Source organism: Sinocyclocheilus rhinocerous, unplaced genomic scaffold, assembly GCF_001515625.1.
Source record: "Sinocyclocheilus rhinocerous isolate Xijiao unplaced genomic scaffold, SAMN03320098_v1.1 scaffold3047, whole genome shotgun sequence".
Lineage (NCBI taxonomy): Eukaryota > Metazoa > Chordata > Actinopteri > Cypriniformes > Cyprinidae > Sinocyclocheilus > Sinocyclocheilus rhinocerous.
The window spans coordinates 210,438-220,694 of NW_015662947.1; the positions used below are offsets into that span (position 1 = coordinate 210,438).

Consider the following 10,257-nt stretch of genomic DNA (forward strand, 5'->3'; position numbering starts at 1 on the left):
AGACCCGGAATGTGAATGGCACGAAGTGACCTCAGAACCTTCCGACCCCAAAGGAGGATGTGCCGGGCGAGTTGCGACATGCGACGGGAGCGCAGACCACCTTGTTGGTTGATGTATGCAACGGTCGCCATGTTGTCCATTCGGACCAGCACGTGCTTGCCTTGTAAGCGCCCTTTGAGACGTTCAAGGTAAGGCGCACCGCTAACAACTCTAGGCAATTGACATGCCAGTGCAGTTGGGGGCCCGTCCACACCCCTGAAACTGCGTGCCCGTTGTACATGGCCCCCCAGCCAGTGGTGGAGGCATCAGTGTAAACCACAGCATGCCTGGAGACCTGTTCTAGGGGCACTCCTGCCCGGAGGAACGCATGACCACAACCCGGTGAGTGCCGCGCTGCCACGCCCACCTCGGGACTCGGCCATGAAGCCAGTGCTGGAGCGGTCTCATATGAAGCAGCCCCAGCGGCGTAACTGCCGCTGCAGCTGCCATATGCCCCAGGAGCCTCTGAAATAGTTTCAGTGGGACCGCTGTCCTGTCCTTGAATGAATTCAAGCAGTTCAGCACCGACCGCGCACGTTCCTCTGTGAGGCGAGCTGTCTGTTTGACCGAATCCAACTCCATATCGAGAAGAGAGATTCTCTCCGAGGAGAGTTTGCTCTTTTCCCAGTTGACCTGAAGGCCCAACCGGCTGAGGTGCGAGAGCACCAATTCCCTGTGTGCACACAACTGAGGCTGAGATAGTATGAGCTAGTATGAGCCAGTCGTTGAGGTAGTTGGGAATGTGAATGCCCTGTTCTCTCAGGGGAACAAGGGCTGCCTCCGCAACTAACGTGAAGACACGGGGCGACAGGGACTGCTCACCACCAGGTTTGACAGGGGCCTGGACAGGTGGGGTGGCCTGCCTACGCCCAGCTCCATGGCGCCGCTTGCTGGAGGCTGCTGCGGGTGCTGCGCGGGAGCTGGGGCGGTGGCAGAGGGTGCGTGAGTAGTGCCTTTGTTGACGCTCTCGAACCGCCCACTGCTGCCTGCTGGTGATGGAGGAGGATGAGTGTGGTCCGGTGCTGGTCCGTTCGCGACTCTCCATGCCCTCCTGGGACCCAGGGACAGAGAAAACCGCTCTCTCGTTGAGATTTTCCAGATTCTCGACCCGGCCCTCCTCCGGGGGAGGGAGGGGTGCCTTCACCCTCCCCCAAAGAGCAGCTTCCTGCTGCTGGGCCAGGCTCTTGACCGCGTCCCCGAAGAGGCCGGTCTGGGACACAGGGGCATTAAGGAACCAAACTTTGTCGGCGTCCCTCATATCAACCAGACACAGCCAGAGATGGCACTCCTGGACCACAAGTGTGGACATCGCACGACCCAGAGAACTCGCGGTGACCTTCCTCACCTCAAAGGCCACACACTTCCTGCGGATCACGGCCACCTCTGCAGTATGAAGATTGGTCCACTTCTCTGGCAACTCCTGATGCAGTTAAATACATTACAGTTAAGTAAATGTTTCTCATCCAGAACAGTTCACAACTAAGAATGCAAGCATAATTAAATTATGGGAAAAAAATAATAAGCTGATAATTATTTTAATGGCATGGCCAATGCTAAAAACTTTAATCAATCATTTCAAATGCTACAAGTGAATTTAGGCAGCACAATAATATAATGTACAGTATGAAACTGTTATTCATGTTGAAATTTGCTAAGGATGAAATATAGTATTATCTATTGTCTATCATATTAACAGTGAGAATAAATGATTTAGTAAGATTAGATTTAAGTCAGCATTAGATTAGGTAAGATAAGGTACATGTAAAAATAGAAAAAAAATGCAAGCACAATTAAATATCCAGCATTAATTTTGGATTTCCAGTGTCGATACTGGATATAATGACATAATACATTTAGACAAACACAATTTAATCTCTAAAATAAATAAAATGTAAAAAATAAATATAAAATTGACTTATTTAAAATATGCAAGTGATAATATAATTTGTAATGAAAATAAATAAAAATAAAACCCTTTTTACTTGTGGTCTCAGACTTTTGGAAAAAAATGTTTTTATATTTTTCAATTAAAATTAATTTAGAGATTGTATTGTGAAGTAAATAGATAACAGCACTCTCGTTCAAAAGTTTGGGGTTTGTAAGATATATATATTTTTGAATGTTTTTGAAAAAAAGTCTGTTATGCTCACCAAGATGATCTTTCTGACCCCAAAATTTTAAATGGTAATGTTGGTGCAAAGCTGACATAACTTGACAAAAAAGGTCATGACCCAAAAATGACATCCTAAAAAGCAGAGTGTTTATATAATTCCCATTTACATACAAACTAATTTCATAGTTAGTCTCAAGGCCTGTCAAACACTCTCACCTCAAGCTGCATGTGGACACACTCGGGTATGGTTTCTCCATACTGCTCCAGAAGACTAACCACATCACTGACAGGTTCAAAAAGCTGGTCTGTACTAGTCTGCCTGTCTCTGATAGCCAGAAGGAAACCCATCACCTGCACAAGAGCCTGGTAGTCTCCACCACACCGACTCTTTAAGCCTGGATTCCGCCTGGAGCATGAACTCCTTTATTTCGCCAATACTGAAGAACATCAAGATTTCAAATCAGCAGAAATCAATTACTTTTATTGACTGAGGAAAGCATTTGGAGTTTGGAGGAAAATTGGGGCATTAAAGTGATTTTGTTTCTATGTAATTACGGAAGGGGCTCTCACCTGTCGGTAACGCAAGACATCAGGTGCTCCTTAAACATTCAGGTCCATTTTTTGATTATGTTAAAAAGACTCATCTTGAACGAACGGATAGCCACTCTAAACCAACCATCAAATACCTGCCAGTCCTCCAAACGGCTGACCTCTGCATACTTTTCTTCATAATGATTCATCTATTGTGAAAGGAGACAACTTACTAATAATATGATAAAAAATCTTTCTTACTATTATCAGAAAACCAAATATTTAATACCGAATTCATACCGTTTCAAAACCTTTTCAAGGAGAAAAACTATATTCAAGGAGAAACATTAAAAGGTGTATAGTTTCACCTGCTCTTTGAATTGCATTGCATCTTCTCCATATGCTTCCACCATTTCAGCTGTCAGTGCATGACCACAGAGGAGGAACTGCCTGAGAAATTCAACACTGTCATCCAGCCACAGGGGACTATAGCGGTTAAGTGTGTCTTGGTATTGCAAGGCTTTCTTCATGACTTCATCAACTCTCTACATCACTTCCTGTCGGAGTTCTAAGAGGTCTAACATGTCCTCGAGGTCAGCCTAAACAATGCATAAAGAAATATTGTTTGTATATGAAAAAAAAAAAAAAACTACCGCAAAACTTCTTTCTGACATATATTATACAGAAATAAAAAGAAAGAACAGAGGGCCAAATGTCTGAGATCACTTGTGAAAATGCTTTTTATTATGCTTTTTTAATAAATTATTAAATTTTTTATTACTAATTATATTAATTATATCAACCGATTAATATGTTTAACCAATGTTATATTAATTTATTTGATATTTATCTGTAATATTTATCAATTTGTTTTTTTATTAAAATAATTAAAAATATTAAATAATTAAAAATTATTAAAATAATTTAAAAATAATTAAATAATTTAAATTTCTCAAAATGTGTTACATGCCCCTTTTTTTCTGTAATGGCAGCATGCACTTGACCTGGCATAAAGTTTGTACAAAACTTGATGATCAATTTATCCAGCATGATTTTAACATTTTCCAACTACATTGTCCAATTGCATCTTCAACAGAAGCAAGAAATCTGTTCTGACATTTTTTACAAAGGAGATCACATGGGCAATCTAGAAAATACTGTATCATGTATTTCTCTATTCTAATACCGTATATGGCACAATTTCTAATTCATTTTGCATTATAACATGTCTTCGTTTCAAATTGGTATGAATCCTATTATCCCTCCCTCTAGCCAGCTATAGTCATTGAAAGAGTGCCTTGTTGTTCCTTCACAACAAGGCACAAAATTGTTTCCAAAACCTTCACCCTCTCCGCTCCTCTCTGCTAGAATGAGCTGAAAACAAAGCGATTGCAAAAAAAATAAAAAATAAGAAAAACATAAACAGATTAAACTTGTTAAAACATGTTAAAACATATACAGATTGAAAGATCATATAGGTTATATAGCTTAGGCTATTTTATGCTTTTTCCTATTCATTTGAACTAAATCTGTCTCACCAGAACTTCTTACTTTGAAAACTGATTCCAATCCTGAACAATCTTGTAAGGCAAGGCACAAAATACAGGACAGTCGTCGATCAAAATCTGCAACTCTTTCTTGGAAACTTGAAAAGTCTTTTTCGAAATCCTTTACACAAAATGTAAAATTGAAGAAAATCAGTTATTTCAAATGTGTTTCATAAGTTAAATACAGAATATAATATGCTATCCTCGTCAAAAATGTTCTAACAATTCATAGTAAGAATAATTAAATCATAAACCAACATGCGCATTAGATTGTACATTAAGTAATAATGTATTAAACAATATAGGCTGTTATTGAAATTATTTCTGATAATGACATATTAAGTTTCAAATAATTACTATAAAATTGTTACCAAAAAAAGTTACATGACATACAGAACAAAAATTATGATTTACGAGAACAATTAAGCCTTTGAGGGAAAAAAGGCTGTTGCCAATTATCAGGCATGTTGCATCCAAACATACCCTATCTTTACAAGAAAGCCCCAGAAACTCTATAAAAACTGAACTATAGCAACTATAGCAATAGATCTATAGCAACAGTGAGAGTTATATCTGCAACTGCACCAAACACTCATATATCACATTATCTACACTAATCAGTTAGGCATTATTACCTGTATCACTGTATACTATTAGACATCAAGCTTTTTAAGCTTACATTGCAAATGTGTGTTTCTATATGACTTACTGGAGTGTTGTTATCTTATGGCTGATTCTAATATACCCCAAGCAAGGAATACACTCCATGCAATCATACCAGAGCAGTCAAATCAAGTGGATTGTATTCTTGATCCCTTATGTTTTTGCAGAACTGGAGAAACTCTGTATGTAGTCGAGAGACCTGCTCAGTGTAAACCCTTCCTCTGAGACCTCCAAAAACCAGCTTCTCCAACCTTTGGAACTCCAGCATAGTGGAGAAAAGGGCCTGGAAAACATCATAATTTTGTTACTTTCCCACAAAAATTAAAGTAAAAACAACTTTATTACTTACATGAAACAAAACTGAATGGTGGCTGAAAGTGAAAGTGCATATTGATTGACTGATTGATACTTTATTGATCCTTTACAGGAAACTACATTTTCACGGCAGCTTCAACACACAAAACACAGCACCACACATAACAAACAAGTCATTTCTAACTCTACAAATCTACAATATAAAAGCGAGAGAATAAAGTGCAAATAATAAGTACAAAACTAGACTGTACTAGATCTTTACTATATATACACAGTACCAGTAATTCATGTTATTATCACAACACATTAATCAATATTAATTAATATTATCACTTCAAAAGATGTACTGCTTACCTTCAATTGTAAAACACGAGCCAAGAAGTCATCAAATCGAGAAAAAACAAGTGCTGAAGGAAAATCCCAGCACTTTGGTGCAGAATAATGACTGGCCAAAGCAGCCACCTTCTGTCTGTATGCCTTGAATGTTTCCCTGACACACCTGAAAACTCCAACCACAGTCTCTAACTTCTCCAAACCATTTTCAGTCTCTGCTCTCAGAAGCTCCTCTGCACTGAGATATGAAGTGGCCTAGATGGAGGAATGACTGACGTTCTGGAAACAACAGCATTTTCACCTCTATTCTAACAAAATTTAAGTAAATATACTTTGAAACATATTTTAGCAAATACAGAGTTCTGGCATGAAACTCTAGATGGTGCAGTCTTATAGGTCTAACTCAATCTGACCTAATGACATCATTATCACATGGCACAGCTGATTGGTTCTCTCCTGTATTGGTAACCAATGAGCTCGCTGCTCAACATTCAAATATATGACTAGGGCTTGCCGTAGCAGTTGCAGCTTGCTTCAGAATCCCTCCACCTTCCCCAGCTCCACCTGTATAGATCTGCTATGAGGTGATTCATGTATGCTATATGGGGGTTATTTCATGCATGTTATATTTGCAGCAGCAATATTTCTTACATGCTCACAGCAGCATGTTGTGGATGTATTGGCAGTAGCAAGTCTCGGTACTTGCTCTGCCGCAGCAGCGTAGCAGATCTATTCCGCCAAGGCCAGACACATTAACATTGTCATGTACATTACCATGCCAATCCCCCCGAGAGTTGTCATGACAGAAATATATTTTTGGGCATTTTTTGTATATTTTGAAATGTATTTAAAAACAAATTTGAAAATATATATTTTTGGCATACAGGTGTCCATGACAAAAGGAAAGAAAAAAACACTATAAAATCTAGCTCCCAGAATTTTATTAATGTTGGTTTTATATGGTTTTGAAACTATTTTCAAGAATATTTTTAATTTAATGACTCTTTAGTCAACCATCAAGTAATCAAGTAAAATATACTAACATGTTTTCCTTACACCTTGAATACATGTGACTGTACACAACTTAATCATTATTTTCAAATGTTTTGTTTATTTATTTTTATTTTTTTACATACATCATGAATTATTAATTCATCAATGCAATTAAATTTTTTGGAGAGTCGCACCACATGACATTGTACAACCTAATCTTGCCATGTCATAAAAGGTTAAATTATCTGTTATCTTAAGAGAATTGTTGACCTTGACATAGTTATGAACATGTTTCTGCATGTTGGTCGCACCACATGACTGATTTGGCAAACGAACATTTTCAAATACACACTAAGCATAAATTAAGAGATTGTCACATATGTCATACCTGCTGAATGAAGAGGTTGCAGAGCAACGATGCGTGCAGGCGAACGATAGAATGAACAGTGAGTCCAGACCAGAAATATAAGATGAAAGACTGGTGGAATGAGTGTATAGATGGATGAGAACTCATTCTCCTCCAGTTGAGACAGCAATGATCTAAGAGGCTGAAGGTGAATATCTATAGCTCTGGCTTCCTGCAAAGCTAAGCGACAAATACACATAAATGATAACTGGGCAGAACATTAACAGAACGTCATTAAGCAGTGGGAAGAACAGACAGAACTCAACTGTATTAATCAAATGTGTTGGGAACATCATGTGCCTTACCATCAAAAACAGCCTCTGTCACAGCGTTGAATGATGGGAAATAACTGCTGTCTATAATTTCCAGAATCCTCATCATTTTCTGAACACAAGGATTCTGTAGCTGAGAATTACAAAGATTTAGTACATTATGAAACATTTCTGCTTGCTAATACATCATGAAATGTTTGTTTCTGGACAAACCTGTTCATGAATACTCTGTATGTTTGTTTTCCTGGCGCTCCAGAAGTCAAGTTCAGCTTTTGGTCCAGGGTTCAATCCTGTCACAGTCAAGTCAGCAGAATCTGCTCTTAAGACTTTATGGATCATGTGCGTCCAGCTGATGACCATGGACTCAATTGCATGTATTTTGGCTATGCTGCGACTGTCTTGTCTTATTTGAAAATGAGAAATTGACGTGACATGTGGCTAAGTATGGTTACCCATACTAGGAATTAGTGCTCTGCATTTATCCCATCCTAAGTGCACACACACAGCAGTGAACACACACCCGGAACAGTGGGCAGCCATTTATGCTGCGGCGCCCGGGAATTGATTATTTTAGTTAAAACGAAGACACTTCATACTTTTTAATCTTAATCTGTATACATGAGGATTAATAAGTGAGTCAGACAATAAGACAATAACCTGGAAGAATATAACATAGTTAATCTGAAGTCAAAACCAAGATGTTAGACAGAATTAGACAATTAAGATATGACCGCTGGCTTTAGTGACCAAACACTACTGTTTGAAAGTTTGAAAGGTTAGTAAATTTCGTTTGGTTGGTAAGATTATTATCTTTTTTTGATTATTTTTGAAAGTCTCTAATGCTCACCAAGGCTGCATTTATTTGATTAGAAATACATTAAAAACAGTTATATTGTGAAATATTATTACAGTTTAAAATAATTTTCTATTTTAATATATTTTAACATGTTTTATGTATTCCTTTGATGTCAATTCTGAATTTTCAGCAGCCAATACTTAAGTGCTCAAGAAACATTTCTTTGTTACCAATGTTAATAATAAGTATCATAATTTACATTTTATCTTATATTTTATATATGAAAATGTACGTCTTTACTGGCACTTGCATCCTTGCTATATAAAAGTAGTAATTCTTTCTATCAAAAAAAAAAAAAAAAACGTACTGCCCCCAAACCTTTGAACGGTTGTGTATATTATTCCAAACAAACAAACACACAAAAACCACTCATACAGTGTGATCGTTGTCTCTTGACAGTGCTCTATCCATTCTCTAATGGCGGGAAAGGGAAGGACGGTTTTGCCACAACACTGTCCCCTCACCACGGTGACCTTGCTTTGCAAATTCTCTATGTGTTGCCTCACATCCTGTGATATTATATTCGGCCACATTTGGTGATTCTTCTTGTTTGACAAAAGCAGCAGACAGACCTTGATGCAAAATATTGACAAATTTTACAGACATTTTACAGGCTGATGACCATGGACTCAACTGCATGCACCTCAGCAACAATTAACACTGGAAATTATACATTCAAATTGTAGACTTCTATTCACTTCTGTTCAAAAAAGAAAAGAAAATAAAAGAAAAGAAGAATGATGGGTGTTCATGCTAATATTCAGTTTCATAGTGTATTTATTTACTTTTTTGACAGCAAATCAAACAGTTGTGGACATTGGTGTCTACAAGTGTTCATTACCTTCTCCATGGTGTCTGACAGCTGTGGCAGAAAGGAGGGTGACAGCACCCCAAAGAGTAAAGAGCTCCTACAGGTTTCTGGCAGGATGGGGGAATTTCCTTTTTTGAGAATGTAAACTTTCTTGTCTTTAGAGAGATGACAAACCTAAAGTATACACATAAAAACAGCGGGTAATTGTTCCTGTATAGCATTAAAGGCACACCTGTGGTCTATGATTTTGCATGCATTGAACAGGCCTATATTAATATCAGACAGAAATGTAAGCGCAAGGCATTTTTGCTCACTTACCTCTGTAGAAACAGTTAGAGCATTGGACGCGGTCACGCTGAAAAATAAGTCTAATACGCGTTTCGAAAAACGTTGTAAAAAGTATTTTATTTTTTTCAACATTAACAAATTTTTCCCACGTATCAGATTTGAGTTTGAGCATTCGGCAGAGTATCTTGCCTAAATACTGCACCCGGGGGTCTTCGGAAAACGCTGTTTCTTCCTCTTCTGAGTCTGACATGGTTGTTGTCCTTGTGGAACAGACGCAAACAGTCCAAAACTCAAAGCAAAAAGTTGACGCGTATTTTCTAAAGCAGGTGGAACGCAATTAGTGTCACGTGTTTACATATTACGCGTTTGCACGCTGAAGTGATTTCATTCAGAGAAAGTGCAAAAAGGGGCGGTACAGCGTCCGGTTGCCTTGGTTTCCCATCCAACATGCTACACGTACCACTCCACCCAGGCCGCACGTCAGTCATTTAGACCAAAATGTTTGTTGCACTTGTCCACATCAGCGATTAAACTAATATGGTCAATTTGACTTAGTAGGCACGCTTCAATGTTCACAAACTGTGAGCATTCCAATTTCCAAAAATTGCAAAATTCTTTAAAGGGGTCATATGATGTTGCTAAAAAGAACATTATGTAGTTGGTGTAATGAAATGTGTTTATGCGGTTTAAGGTAAAAAAAACACATTATTTTCCACATACTGTACATTATTGTTTCTCCTCTATTTCTGAAACGCGTCGATTTTTACAAAGCTCATCGGTCTAAAAAAAAGCAAGGTGTGCTCTGATTGGCCAGCTATCCAGTGCGTTGTGATTGGCCGAATACCTCAAGCATGTGACGGAAATGTTACGCCCCTTACCATATTGTGTTTCCACTGTGTTTCCATGATCCACAGCGCGACGAGACAAAACCAATAAAATCCATTACAAACGAGGTATTTGTTGCATCCAGTGGGGATATGATTACTGATTATAATGACTTATAATGTCTTTTTACGCGTTGCGTTGCATCACGCCGCGTAAACATAAAACCATGTCTGCATTTGTGATCGGAGAAACAACAAACAACAAG

At 38.4% G+C, this 10,257-nt stretch overlaps 1 pseudogene; it reads right to left on the bottom strand.

Moving 5' to 3' along the window:
* Nucleotides 1-9,471, bottom strand: part of LOC107728518 (dynein heavy chain 11, axonemal-like) — a 58,640-nt pseudogene extending 49,169 nt beyond the window's left edge.
* Between the last annotated feature and the right edge of the window lie 786 nt (nt 9,472-10,257).